Source organism: Hesperophylax consimilis, chromosome 13 (assembly GCF_061612785.1).
Source record: "Hesperophylax consimilis isolate HC1 chromosome 13, BYU_Hcon_1.0, whole genome shotgun sequence".
Classification (NCBI taxonomy): Eukaryota; Metazoa; Arthropoda; class Insecta; order Trichoptera; family Limnephilidae; genus Hesperophylax; species Hesperophylax consimilis.
The window spans coordinates 26403572-26419436 of record NC_142848.1 but is presented as its reverse complement, the minus strand read 5'-3'; the positions used below and the strand labels follow the sequence as shown (position 1 = coordinate 26419436).

General features: G+C 34.7%; 1 non-coding gene across 1 annotated transcript; it reads left to right on the top strand.

Annotated features, from left to right (window-relative positions):
* Positions 1–7667: 7667 nt before the first annotated feature.
* LOC149418679 (small nucleolar RNA U3) lies at positions 7668–7885 on the top strand. The gene has a single exon (XR_016303050.1). It is a non-coding gene; the product is annotated as a small nucleolar RNA U3 (small nucleolar RNA).
* The last annotated feature ends 7980 nt before the right edge of the window (positions 7886–15865 follow it).

Genomic DNA, 15865 nt, shown 5'->3' with positions numbered 1-15865 from the left:
GTGCGACTTAGTATCTCTTTTCAAAATTTCGAATGGCAGACTGGACGCCATTGATTTGACGAGTCTTATATCGCTCCGTGTACCTACGCGCGACACTCGACAGACCGCTCTATATAATGTTCCCATATCTGTTAACAATTATTTTCAAAACTCACCTATTCAAAGACTTCACATACTCGGTAATAAGTATAGCTCAATTGATGTTTATCATCACCAATCAGTATACAAACTAAAATACAGTATACTAGAATGTTTGTAACAGATTCATAATTTTTTTTTCAAACGCATATTTTATTGTCTCATTAACTAAGGTTTGTTTTGTAAAATTCCCAATCGGGCAAAATAAAGATTGATGATTACAAAGATGGTTTACAACAAACTGTAGTGTTTATCTTTATAATAATAATAACAAACTTACTTGTCTTGTGTGTATTACCTACTTACATTATTGTACTCTTGTAACTACACTATATTTATATAAACTTATCGAACTCATTGTCCAAATTCCAATAACACCGTAACTATATACTTGAATTGTATCTACTTAACTACCTACCTATATCTGTTATATTTTTCTCAAGTTTATGTATTAGTTTAACCTATGTTCTGTAAAATATTCAACCGACGTACTTTGTACAATAAACTTTGCTTGCTTATGTTTACAAAATAACAACACCATAACAATAACCCAACACATTGTTATGTAAGCTCATACTCAATTTATTATGCTATGTAATTAAAATATTTTATAATGCTACTGAACAACAAAACCCATAATATGTATATGTAAAAGCCTTCTAGGCGTTAATAAAATGAAATAAAATAAAATAATTTGAGTAAACAGTGCAGCACGTGACGCTATTGCGGCCACACGCATACTAGGACGTGCCCTATCTCGTCGTCCGCTGGACGAAAGTTTAGTCATAACAACAATTTTTATTTTTCATTCATATATTTATTGTTAATGTTGGCGAATCTTCTACAATAGAAGCTCCGGTTCCATCTACGTCAAACGTACGTAAAATTTGCGACCTGTGTCCATCCAAGGCCCGGAGGATGACCAAACACCGTTGCACCAGATGTAGAAAGGCTATTTGTGGTCCACATAATGGTGAAATATGTGGTCCTGTGTAGACTGATATTTTGATATTAATTTGTACTTAATTTTTTCATTATAAACCTTACTTTTGTGCCATTTAACATGTTCCTATCTTAATTAAATGTTTTATTGCTTAGCCCACTCGACGAAAGTTTAGTTACAATGAAACATTGAAAGCAGTTTAGTTATCTAGGGTTAAAAAAATATAATAATATATATTTTTTTTAAACACGTTGAAAACTTTAAATTCTATCAACCTAATAAATGAATATTACTCAGCCACGTATCGCAAGGACTTCACTGCAAGAAATTATTACATATGCACAAATACATACAATAAAAATATGAAGTGTTCAATTTTCCCTTTTTTGTTACGTTATCGATTGTTCAAAAATAATTTTCGCTACTGGCAAGTATGCAGCGAAATTGAATGCCCCTACTATTATGGTATTAATAACCTATGGTTTGAGGTGGTGGGCGAACCGTGTGATTAGATCGACGCGTGCCAGGACTGATTTGAATTTCTCTCGATCTAATTTAAACGTCACCTGCATGAAACAGCTTAAATTTTCATCCATAATAATAAGTTACCGCAATAGACGTAATTGTTAGTTTCACGTGTTCTTAAGGTAGAACAAGGAATGGAAATGCGACATCTGTGTAAGAATTCATGAAATAACTATTTTATAAATACAGTTTAATTTAACTTTTTATTTTTTTATTTATTTATTTCACGCCTATTAAGGCTTTTACATACATATATATAAAAAATATTTACAAAATTATATACGAAAATAGTGCAGGAAACGACTATTTAAAACAATTGCAGAAAAATAAATATAAAGTCAAAATATCACTGAACTTGATCTACACAGCATTGCAGGCATAAAACATAAAAAATCCAAAATATTTTTTTCTGTTTCAGTTGACAAAATTATTATGTATTAGTCAAATTAAATACCTTTATTAAAATATTCCAATACTTGATGAAAAAAACTTCAATAGGGTATGCTTTTATATTGAAATTGATGTACTAAATATATCAACAACATCGTAGTATTTGTTTCCTAGCTGTTGAATCCGTCGCATAGGAGTGTGATATTGGAACGTTGATATAGAATTGCTACAATAATATGGTAGGTACTGTCTTGTAACCGACCTGCTTGGAGTATGAAAATAGATTACGTATAATAAATCAGGGGTATCAAACATTGAATTAATGATTTTCTACAAACAGGTTAAATCGGAAATAATTCTACGATCAGATAATTTTATTAGATTTAATGAACAAAGTACGTAATCGTAATTTAGGTTTTCTCTAGGAATGCCCATTTTAAAATTTACATATCTTAAAAATTTATTTTGGATTCTTTCAATCGCATGTGAATGAACCTCATAATTTGGGGACCAAACCGTGAAATTGTATTCTACATGACTCCGTGATTGAATGAATGCAAAGTTTGGAAGAGGAAATTAACTCACTTCCCGACATCAGATCAAGCTGAAACTCGGCAGATAGACTCGTTGTCGATGACGATACATTCTATTTATGTGGTGGCAATCACTCACACACACGCGGTAATTCTATTTATGTGGTGGCAATCACTCACACACACGCGGTAATTCTATTTATGTGGTGGCAATCACTCACACACACGCGGTAATTCTGAAATTGTACTACATTACAGCAGTTAAGGGGGGGCTAGGGTTAATTCGTACGAAAAAATGCATTTTTTGTGAATTTTTTGTGACAACACAGTAAAAATCTCTTTATTAAATCTAATAGGACAGTAAAGTATGACATTTTGAGAATGTTGTATAAAATTTTCACGGAGAAATATTAAAAAAACACGGCAATAACAGCAATTATTCGGACGTGTCTCAAAAAAAAGTACAATGGCGGTGCCCCTCATAACTCGGTGCTGGGTCATCTGAAATCAAAAAATCAAAGTTTATTCGTTAGATAATAGTTTTTCACAAGAAAGACTGGGAGGTTTTTTCGAAATTTTAATTTTTCACTTTTTTGGAACACTTTGAAGGGAAAAACGCTATTTTTAGTGAAAAAAATCGGCTAATTTGTTATTGTAAAATAATAATTATTAACAAATTTGAAAAAACTCTCCAGCGTTACCTCGTAAATTATGTACAGAAATAAGTTTCAAAATTTCTAAAGGATCGGTGCAGTAGTTTTGAAGTTATGACGGGCACCGACTTTGAAAACGTGAGTTGTGGGAAAAACGCTATAAAGTTGTGAACACTAAAATTCTGGTATTAAACGTTTGTAAGTAAATTTTATCGGCTTAGTCCTGTCTTAATCCTGCCTTCTTTAGTTTGTCTCTCAGCTTCCTGCTCTACTCGGCTTATACGTATGGTCGGGTAGGGATTAAAATCCGACAGGTATAAAAATACTCGTAACTTCGTCAATTTTGCTCCAATCAACTTGAAATTTGAACACAATATTCTGAACATATTAAGCATTTATTTAAAAAAATATATGCAAAAAAAAAAATTTAAACCCTAGCCCCCCCTTAATCACGTGAAACAAATGTCGGTCCCACCCAATCGGAATATGGTTCAGTTGGGTGACCGGATAAATCATCACAATGATAATTCATCACATCCTTAAAAAGTCATGGAAAGTGATGAAACAAAAACTTTATTAACTGGGTTAAGCAGGTTAGGTTAGGTTAGGTTAAAAAAAAATTTTCATCGTTTCTAATGACTTTATATCATAGAACCGGTTCAGTTGATAGCGCGGTTTACTCCAGTCCCTGGATAGGAAGGTTCTATCATCAGTAAAAACGTATTTTTAGTTTTAAAAGTTCAACGCAGTTGAGTCCTCAGTCAAACAAAGGAAAAGTAATTTAAATGCATTTATCAATCAATAAAAATAACGTATTATGATTGATGTATAGTCTATGTGTATTATAGTAAAACAAAAAATTACGGGATGATTTTTTTTATCTTTCTACTGTCAAATATGTTTTTTTTTACAGTGAGGAATTCTATAAACGAAATATTTTAATAAAACAGCACACGTAGATTCTGAATATATAAGATTTATTGTATGCAGTTATAATAAATCAACTTCGAAAAGTAAAGAAAACAACGCACCTGAAAGCTCCGGCTCGGCTTTGTCGTCATAGATAACCGCGCTGGACGCATTCGACGATTGTCCTTTTGACGAATCTTACCTAAGATGTAAGCTAACCAATAAATAAAATATATAATAATATTCCATAATTATATCAATGTGGTACTATTAATTTTTGAAACTTACTTGTGATGTTTTACATACATACAAGTGGGTTAAATATGTCAAATTTAATAAGAATCCAGGGCAAATTGTGCTAGATGGTGTTGAAATCCATCAATGAAATGGACCCACCCTACATCTCTGAACTATACGTCCTGGAAAACACTGGTCTGAGGCAGTCAACTCTTAGATCAGCAACATCAACAGCTGTAGGCAGTCTGATGGAACCTAAGCGCAAGCCAAATACTAAGTTTGGTGATCGCGCTTTCGGAGTATCTGGGCCGAAGGCTTGGAATAAACTCCCTCCAGAACTAAGATCCATAACAAGTCCAACAGAATTCAGGTCTAAACTAAAAACTTACCCAGCATTTTTGTATTGCCTATAATAATCCTACTCACACTTTTCTTATTGTGCGGGGTTTGCCAATAAGAGGTGTTATTTTGATATTCAAATAAACTTTTCCCGAAAGATCAATAGTTTTGTTGCTTGTGTGGCACGTAGTACCGTCTTGTTGAAATTAAACGTTGTCCAGATCAATACCATCAAATTTCGGCCATAAAAAATCATTAATCATCTCTCCATTCACCATCCATTCACCGTAACTGTTGCTCCAGCCTCATTTTCGAAAAAGTAAGATCCAAAAGCCACCGAGGTGAAAATGGACCTCATCACTCAAGATGATTTGCATTTGATTCACTCAAGTGAATTTTAATAATTTCAATGCGTTGTTGAAGCGTATATCGTTCCATTTTTATTAATGGCGTAGTTTCTACTTGTCAAATGTCAAAAAATGACAGCTTCAAAAATAACACCTCTTATTGGAAAACCCTATATTTACATCATTCGAAATCTGTTTCATCATATCATCAAATTTAGGATGATAAATTCCTTGTACTGTTTTACCGCCAAACATAAAACTTTATTTTCCTTCCCTAAACACACTCATTAAAGGACATAAATATGTATGGTAGAAATAAATACCTGAATTAATAATGGTTTTCCAATTACATGTGTTCCAATTATGTCCTCTGCGTGCGAACTGTTTCTCATTTTCTCTAATAAACAATAAACACTGTTAATCTCAAGTGACCTCCCAGGTTACTATGGTCTTGTATATTATCTGTCTGTATAAAATATAAATAAATAATAATAACAGTACAACATGTACATACTAACGCATCATCACATTCATTAATCAAATGCATTGGACATATATAGTTTTGTATTATTAATCAATAAACCGGTGGTTGCAATAAGTTGATAATAGTTTGACTGTCTATAGTTAGTAATAAGAAAAATCATTGTAGCCACGTACTGTATATCTATACAGCGCCCTTGAGGTGAATTTGCACAAAAACGACGCTACTCAAATCATCGAAATATTGTTATATTTAAGTAGGTACATTATTTTATTAGTTGGGGGCCTACTCTGTATCTTTTGAAACTTTCCTGCAGCAGGTTTAGCCACGTCACAAACCCGTTTTAACCTTTTCCTTACGGTGTTCAATAATTCCTCGTCCTTCGATGCTATACACTCTGTAAATATTTATGTATTGTAATTTCTTAATGCAATACATAAATGTATTGTGGAGAAATACCTAATTTTTTTACTCTGGGTTTAGTATATTTAGAGAGTTATTTTATTTAATTATTGAAGACAATATTAGCGATTTGTAAACGAAAATCTGAAACAGAAAAATCAGAAAAGGATACGATCACTTCTAGGACTTGAACCCAGGACTGTGGGGACCCAGGACCATAGAGCTGTGCCCCGGCTGTCCTGGGTTCGAGTCCTAGAGGTGACCGTATTCGTTTCTGATTTTTCTGTTTCAGATTTTCATTTAGAAATCGCTAATATTGTCTTCGATAATTAATATTAAAATTTGAGGTTTTACTCAATAAAGTTATTCCGAAAAGTAAAAAGTAATTTTATTAATTAGAAACGATGTTCACCCAGTTGACAGCACCGGCAAGGAAAGGTTAAACCACGAACATACTGGTTTGTTAACCCGAAAGATACAGAGTAGTCCCCCGGACAAGTCTTGGGCAAAACTTAAGGTGGAAACACATTATTAAAACCCGACGCGACCCGATGAAACGCCATGCGTGTTGAGTCGAATCAAATGTATTGTTTTTTATGACCAGAATCACACTATGAACATCCGACGCGACGCCATGCGCGCACACGCCACCCGATCCAGACGTGCCAGGTCGGTGTGTTGCCCATGGTGGGGGTAAACACGCCACCCGACGCGGCCTGCGCAGTATGTTTCTAGACAACACCCGACGCCACGCGTCAGTCGTCCGAGAACTGTCACAGAGCATATACGGAATTTATGCCAATTTAATATTATTTTTGCATTTATTTAGCGAAATGACCGACGAACAATTAATTGAGTTGGTAAAACGATATCCTGTTCTACATGACATGAGTTTAGCTATATACAGGGATCATACTGTGAGAATATCCTGTTCTATATGACATGAGTTTAGCTATATACAGGGATCATACTGTGAGAATATCCTGTTCTATATGACATGAGTTTAGCTATATACAGGGATCATACTGTGAGAATATCCTGTTCTATATGACATGAGTTTAGCTATATACAGGGATCATACTGTGAGAATATCCTGTTCTATATGACATGAGTTTAGCTATATAGAGGGATAATACTGTGAAAAATAATCTTGTGTATGTCACTTTGAATAAATTCGTGTATTTCTTCAAATTGTGTTTTAGTAACCTGAAAATACATATGAAATCTTTCATTATCTTGAAGTAAGTCTGGATACATGAGTATGATATTCTCCACACATACTTCTCTTTTGATTTATTTCATGAAACCAGTAACGCCTAGTTATTCTCTTTTTCTTGAGTCGTTTAAGTATCATATATGTACCCATAATTTGCATCAAATCTTCTTCAAAGTATTCATCTGACTCGTTATTTATTAAATCCATAGTAGAAAACCATTCACTTCCACTGCTGTTAGCTAACTGTATTCAGAAATTGCTAGTATGTCGTGGCGTCGCGTGTTGGTAATGTGCACGGTGCACATTGGGTGTCGAGACGTGGCGTCGCGTCGCGTTTTAATAATGTGTTTCCTCCTTAATAGAGTGGAATTTTTATGCTAAGTCTGAGGTGATCAAGTCTTGTGTGATAGTATACGTATCACGTTCCAACTGATAACCGGTCGTGCAATTATCAACTGAAAGTGCTGAGCACAGATGGCGTGACTTCTAGTCTACAGCTCGCGTACGGACGCCTACAACATGTCCACAAATAGTCTGGCCTCCTATGGTAAGGTAGGACTGTACTTCACAGGATCATTTCTGTAGTACTTCCTCCCTCGTAACGTGTACACTCTACCAGAGTTACACTCCGTGATGAGGAGACGTGGCGCGGTTCCTTGAGCGTGAGGCAGGTCTTGAGTTAGCTTTCGGGCAGACTCCTGACTAGAGGTGAGTAGACGTGGGTCGTAACGTCATTTTCAAGAAACGTAACGAAACAAGTTTCTTGGTCGGCGTAACCTGTTTCAAAACGGTTATTTTTGTAACTAGTTATTTTCATTCACTTACCCGTCCTCGCGTGACAAATGTCAACCATGTACATGTGTTGGCCCCGCGTTTGGCGTGTCTCCCGAGTCGGACTAATTAATTAATTAGTTCCGACTAATCACGAATAATATACAATGGTTATTGATATTTACAGTTTATTTGCACGTTATATTTACTGTTTATTTACACCTTTTCATCGTTTTCACTGATACCAGCCAGGTACTTCCCCACCTTCATCTACCCCATCTCCTTCCCCTCCCTACTACCTTCAGCCTCACAACTCACAACATACCTCAATTGGGGGTGCCATAGTCGCACTGGCTCCAGACGGGAGCTTTTGGGACTCTTGTGCGGTATGATGATGGACACTGTAACGCTGTCCGAAACGTTGGCTAAAGAAGGGGGTAGCGCTACATGGTATACCCCAAAAATAAATTGTTTCGCACTGGCTCCAGACGGGAGCAGTTGGGACTCTTGTGCGGTATTCGCTCGGCTGCCCGGGAGGTGTATTTCCAATCCCTTTCACGTTTCAGTCGCGCTAAAATTATTTAATTATTTTCAATGTAAAACAAAACATTGGAGGTAATAAAAGCGGTCTATCCTCTCTGCTTACCCTTCTATAATTACGGTCGTCACCCTCATACAAACAGATTTATTTTTTATTTATTTATTACATAAGATACATTTATAAGCAAAAATAACATAATAATATTTCAAAATAACTGTCAATATTAAAATGTGTACAAGTGTTATAGATAGAGCAACGAAACGCGTAGGCGACTGAAACGAGGACTAATGGTGATTTATATGCATAACATAACAATACCGCCGACTACCGCGTTACATTACGAAACGCGGCGTTACTGAAACGCGGCAGAGATTGGAAATACGCGGTCGCATGCGAAACGACCGAAACTAGTCTCACATATGCATAACAAATAACAATCCGTCCCGCCGACGGCGCCGACTACCGCGTTACGTTACGAAACGCGGCGTTACTGAAACGCGGTCGCATGCGAAACGGCCGAAACTACTTTACATCACACCCAACACCAAATAACGCATTTACAAAAATAACTACTTGTAATTTTATCGAGACTAGTTATTTCCGTTACATCGACGAAACTAGTTATTGTATCTAGTTACGTTAAATAACGCTCACTCCTAGAGGTGAGTCGTACTAGCTCTTCTTGGTACTTGGAACAATTGGTACAAGTATGAATAAATACCTAGTCCAAATACCTGTTCCCTAGTATTTCACTTGCTCATTACATGGGGGGGGGGGGGGATTGTTAGAGAATTTCTAAAAAAGTAATTCCCACAAAATAATGTGATTCCCACAACGACTTTTCAAATCCATTATGGGGGGGGGGGGGGGGGGGGGGGTTGCTAGAGGTTTTCAATTTCAATGGACTCTCCGAACGAACCGGTTTCGGAGATTCTCATCTTACCTAACCTAATTAATTTGATAAATGAGTCTTAGCACGGAAAACTTGCTACCTAAATAAGAGGCCCCAAGAAGTTAAATTATTAAATGACTGTCATCCCATAGGTACAACGAAAGCGAATTTTCATGTTATAATGAAAATTAGAATGTTATAATTTAAATTTCCCAGATGCAGATTGCCTTTCATAGTAATTAAGGTGAAACAAAAGGACGACACAGTGCTACTAATAAACATGGACGGAAATAAACAACATGGCCAACACAGATACATCAATGAACTAAAAGAAGTGGTTTTTCATAAATTTACTACTTAACACTATGTTTAAAAAAAAAAAAATTATATATAATTCTGCATAAAAAAACAAGGAACACTAAAGAAAAATAAATTATAATCTACTCTAAGCAAATACACAACAACATATCTGCAATATCTTGTGTTTAGTGGTAGAAAGCCAAACAGAAATAAAATACCTATACATTACAGTAGACAAATTAATGGATAAAATCGTCCACACACATTAACGTACTCAAAGACAGAGTGAGGAAACTAAGATACATCATAGATTCAAAAAAATAATAATTAAAAAAAAAATTCCACTTAAATCATATAGGTAACATATTCATCAGAACTTCTGTTTAAAGAATTTAAAGTCAGAAAACTAAATGCATTATTTTTATATCACGTTATTTTACAAATTTACAAAGAAAATAGTCTAAATAAAACTGCACCTTTTAAAATAATAGAAAACCCTGATAAACATCAATTCTCACAACTCGAAAAAGTAATTAAAAAAAAAAACAGTGCAATTCAACTATAAATATCTTGGAGTGAATTTTTTTTAAACATTATCAGAAAGTATTAGAAATAACAATAAACATTTTAAATACCACCTTAAGAATACACTGAAAATATAAACAGAATACTCATAGTAAAAATAACGAACATAATATTACACCCCCACATACACAAGCCAAGCTATATTATGGTGGTGCATCTCAACAACAAAGATTTTAAATGCCAACAAAGAACACAGTGAAAATATTTTTTTATAAAGCCCTAATATTTTATTTCTAGATGGCGCCACTTTCGTTCACAGTTCGCACAAGATAGCTTCCAATTTTCGAAAGCGAGAAATAATACATTAGCCGTGCACTAGATAGGAAGCGCCTGGCCGGACCTCGTCTCCGGCGATGCTTTTGTACTCTTGCTAAAACCTTTTTTAACTGGTGGACGCATACTGTCTGAAGAGTGTTTCCCTAATATTCAAAGATTAGGGAAACACTCTTCTTATGTAAGCGAGTAACGAGATGCCTATACATATGCCCCGCCCTCGGTATGAATACGCGAGACGCGAGATGCTCAAGACTAGCAAGACGCGTAAGACGTCCAATACTCGCAAGACGTGCAATACTCGCAAGACGTCCAATACTCGCAAGACGTGCAATACTCGCAAGACGTACAATACTCGCAAGACGTGAAATACTCGCAAGACTCGCAAGACGCGTAATACTTAAGAACAAATACTAAGTACGAAAGTCTCTTTGAAATATCTGTTCCAAACATCTGTTCTAGTAAATACGCTTCACCTCTACTCCTGACCCTCGATGATCGTTCGCTGTCTGAGTTTTCTCAGACGGTTAGGGAACTGTCGCTTTCTGAGCGGTTACGAATTTTTGATATTAATTTAACGTTTACAGCTGCCACGCGGCGCATTGTTTCTACGAGGAGAGCAAAAGAGAAAATTAATATATTAGGTCCACAATTGACTTTAAATTATTCTGAATGATTGTGTAACTCTGATCTTCTCATAAAAGCAATGCGCCGCGCTTAGCAAATCATTTACACCGCTTCTGCCGCACGCGTGCATTGCGACGTAGAGGTGGGTACTATGAGTACATTTCGTTACCGGGTAAAAATACCGGTAACTCCCTGTCAAAAAATTCCCCATATTTTTCCGATCACAAAAAATCATCATAAAAAGTACCCGTCAAAAATACCCATCAAAAATACCTGGCAAAAGTACCTATTAAAAATATTTAGTCCCGGTATAAAATACTCATGAGTATTTTGGAACCATTTTTTTGCATGGAAATACCCGGTACTTTTACTGGGTACGATAAATACGCCTCACCTCTAAACTGTAGTGGCGATGGGAATTACTCATTTTGGAGTCATAATGACAAATATTTTCGTACGATGCAAAGAGCGAATTAGAGGAGAGGCATATTTATCGTACCCATCGAATCGAAATTCTAATAATAGAACTCCAAATTAACTGGAAAGGTATTTCATATAAATGGCATTTCACGGTATTTGAAGCACGGGTAGCAGAAATAGCCCATTATCAGATTAAACCCTTAAGCACATGCTGTAACGTCGTTTAGTTGCCAGTTGAAATTGCAATCACTGGTTAACTTTGAGTGCTTCAGTTGTTCAAATTCGAGAGTGTAATTCTCAATACAAGAACGGAATTACATATATTTCCATTTAAATCAAATAAATAACTTTTTGCACACCACTATTTGATCAAAAGAAACGACATATTTTAAAACCAATGATTTCTTCGTTAGTATAAACGTATAACTTTGACGAAGAAACTATTGGTTTTGAAACGTGTCGATTCTTTTGATTGAGTAGTGGTGTTTACAAAGTTAATTATTTTATATAAATTAATTTGTCGACACAAAATGAATTTGCAATTATTGAAGAAATGTTATCTCCTTTTTATTACTAGTGTAACATTTTCAAAATTGGAACTGATGAACAGACACGGCGTCCTATCACAACTACCCACCTGAGAAACAATAACGCTTGTTGCTTTTATGTCCAACGGATTTAAAAAAAAAAAATTATTTACACCTGTCACGGGTGACACCTGCCTAATAAAGGTATATTAAAACACACTGTAGAAATTTCAAAACAATCGGTGAATAACTTTTGGAAATTGAAGATTTTGAAAAAACGAACATCAACTTTTTTATTTATATATATTTTTACGATATGAATGGATTCAGATACGCAACCTATTTATACTTTATCAGCAAAGTAAAAAATCATCAATTTCGTGAATCTTGTAGGAACCATAACGCAGAACAGATATTAAGTTGACAGATCGAGCTTACAGAGTAGGATAACCTCAAAGCTTGAAATTAACTCATCAAGAAGTAAGACGCATTAAAAGCTCGACAGATTTCAGAGCTTAGAACGATATTTCCTGAAAATGGTTGCCTTAAAATTTAGAGCGAAAAAGTTTTAAGAACGAACATTAAAGTCGTCGCTTCGAAACTTTGTGCATAAAATTTACAAAATCAAAGCCTAGTTTTAATATTAATTTGGATTTATTTCAAGTTCACAAAATCGACGCTACTTTTATTATTATCATGATCAATTTTTATCATTTTTTTATTTTGTAAATCATTTGTCAGTAGTAGATACTTTCGGTAACCGGATAGCCAGGTACTTCACCACCTTCTCTTCCCCATTTCCTTCTCCACCCCACTGCCTTTAGCGTCAAGACCCTGACTGGGAATGCCGTAGTCTCACTGGCTCCAGACAGAATAGAGCAATTGGAGTTCTTGTGCAGTAGTCACATAAAAAAATAATACACAAAAAAAACTCTAGCTGTGTTTACCGACCAGATCAGAATAGCGAGGTAACTACCAAACATCTTTTGCCCCATCGTCTTCCTCTCCCCAATTCATTTAACCTCACAACATGACTAACATGGAACACGAAACCGTAGTCTCGCTGACTCAGGGTAGTTAGGACTCTTGTGCAGTGTTAAATTTTAACACGGTCAGATAAATAAAATACTATTTAATAATAATAATCCTTAAAAATTAACAGAGCGCCTTGTTTGTGAAGTACCACCCAAGGATCCCGGTACATAAAAAATGTAATCCTTTATAAGGGTTTTCTTTTTTTATCAAACTGTTAACCTTAAAATACACACTTGAATATTAACAAGAGGAACATGCAGAAATTTGATTTCACCAAAATAACTAAAAAAAAATAATACTTAACACCTAATAATAACAATGGTTTTTTACTATTTTACATCTATTTTAAAATGTCTTTTAAAACTTAAAAAAATGAATTGCCTGGGGATTGTATCTTCCTTCCTATGGACTAGAGTCATCCGCGTTAAAATGCCGATCGAGTAGGACCGACATTTATTTCGTATATTAACTGCTGTAATGTCATCCGATTTCAGAGAAATACTTACATGTGTTTGCCACCATAGACTCCAGAAAGCTTTATGATCGACAATTAGTCTATCTGTCAAGTTTCCGCACGATCATATATCGGGGAGTGAGTTAATTTCCGCTTCCCAAATTGCATTCACTCTTAACCAAAAACAAATGTGAATATCAATTAGATGTATTTAATATTAAATTGAAATGAAGAATCACATTCTGAAGTTGTTGCATGTTACATCCAGACACCTTGTAATGTTATTCCAATGTATATACAGCACAATATACAACCGTTGTTAGAGGAAGGCTAAGTAATCAGTAACCACAATATTTCCCTTTCCTCCCATAACAACCTGAATACTACACCGGCTAGACTGTAGAAGGGTGGTTTCTAGTCGGTTCACACTGAAAACTGATATCTGTGGAGAGGGTAATGCACTTCATACTGCAAGAAAGTGCTTTCTTCTTTGTACAGGTAAGAAATAGTGTTTTCAAGGTTTTAAATAGATTCCATGTTTTAAAATGTGTCGCACTTTAAACTTGATTGAAATTCTGTTGCAGTACGAAATAACGATCAAACTAATGATCTTTAATATCGTCATAATCTTTTTGGCAACTGTATTCCTCGTATCAGATCTTCAGATTATATCCATTGGTTCCTTCCACACGAAGCCGACATATTGCGCTGAGCCGCTCACAATTATAAATAAGTTTAAAAATTATTTGGGAGCAGCTCAGCTCGCGGTGTGCGTCGTGAGTACGGAACGGAGTAGGTATTGACGAAATGTTCTAATCACGAAAAAAATTGAAGGTCTGAGAGAAAGAAAGGTGAAGGTCTTAGGCTGGGTTTTTTTAAAACTACGTTTAATGACCATTAAATTGACTATCACAACCATTTTTTTATTTTTTTTAAATTTTAACTATCCCGTTGACTGCCGATTCTCAGCTATTCTCAGTCTCACTGACTCAAGACGGTTGGGAGCAGTTGGATAAATATTAAAAAAAAATTATAATCTGTGATTGAGTATTTCTGATGAGTTAACGACTTACTTCAATCACGGTTCCCTTCAAAACATTTGACTTATTAAATTTTACGATGTAATATTTTTTTAGGTTCTCAAATCTGGCTACTGTCAATATAAGAAAGTATCAATGTTCCAAGGGATAAATAAGAATCATTAGTTTTCATAACATAAACACGAAAAAGTGATATAAGAATAAAATAAAAGTGCTTAAAAAGAAAAAAATATATTAAACAAAAAATGGATGTTAATTGAGAACCACATTTTTTGACATACTTGTATAGTACCATTACTTTTGCCTTAGATTTGCTATCAGTGTCAGAAGCGTGTAATCTTACACTATTCCACTAAACGTGATTCAGGTCCTACAAGGAGAAGGTTCTATTTAGGGGAAAGGTTACGGGGAATTTATGGGGTTTCATTCCCGTAAACGAATTTGTCTTTGATAAATTTTATACATTCATTCTTTACAAGCACTCTTTCGATTCCTTAGAATTTTATTCACAAAAGTTTGATGTGCTTTCGGCAAAATTGATAGTATTTTATTTAAATTATTTAACATTACTTTTTTAAAAAACATTTTTATTTTTATTGGTAAATGAATGATTAAGAGACTAGGTTTTTTTAATGCATAGCGCAAAGGATATAATATTATTATCAAGCAATAATTATAAGCCCGATACACCTATATAAATTGTAAAAATCTTCCAGAAAAAATACATGCCGTCCACGGGAGTTGAACCCGCAGCCGAACAACCCGATTGCCGGTCAGGTGCTCTAAAAATTGCGCTACGTCGACTTATTCAATATGTTCTGCTATTTTTCATTCAACAATTACTTTTTTGGTTTCAGTTAGGTGATTTGGCTTATGTTTCTAGGAACATAAAAACTGTAGTTTTTTTTTAGTTATGCGAAGAAAACTAACTGATATAAAATATAGAAAATTTATTAAAAATCTCTTCAAATTTTCCATATTCATGTTAAAAACGGGACTGCAGGGCTTTAAGGAATGAAATGACAGATTTCCTAATAAACTATAGTAAAACACGAATGTCGATGTCGAAGCACGTGTTGATAAAAAATCAAATATTTTCAAATTTCGTCATTATATAAGATTAGGATAAACGCAGCTGCATAAACACGTGTTCTGATATATTATGAAAGTACTAATTTTTTTTAATTATAGTATATATATATATATATATATACTATAATTAAAAAAAACACGAAAAAGTTCAATAATATTTTCGTGCTTGTAACGCTGCGTATATATTTGCGAACT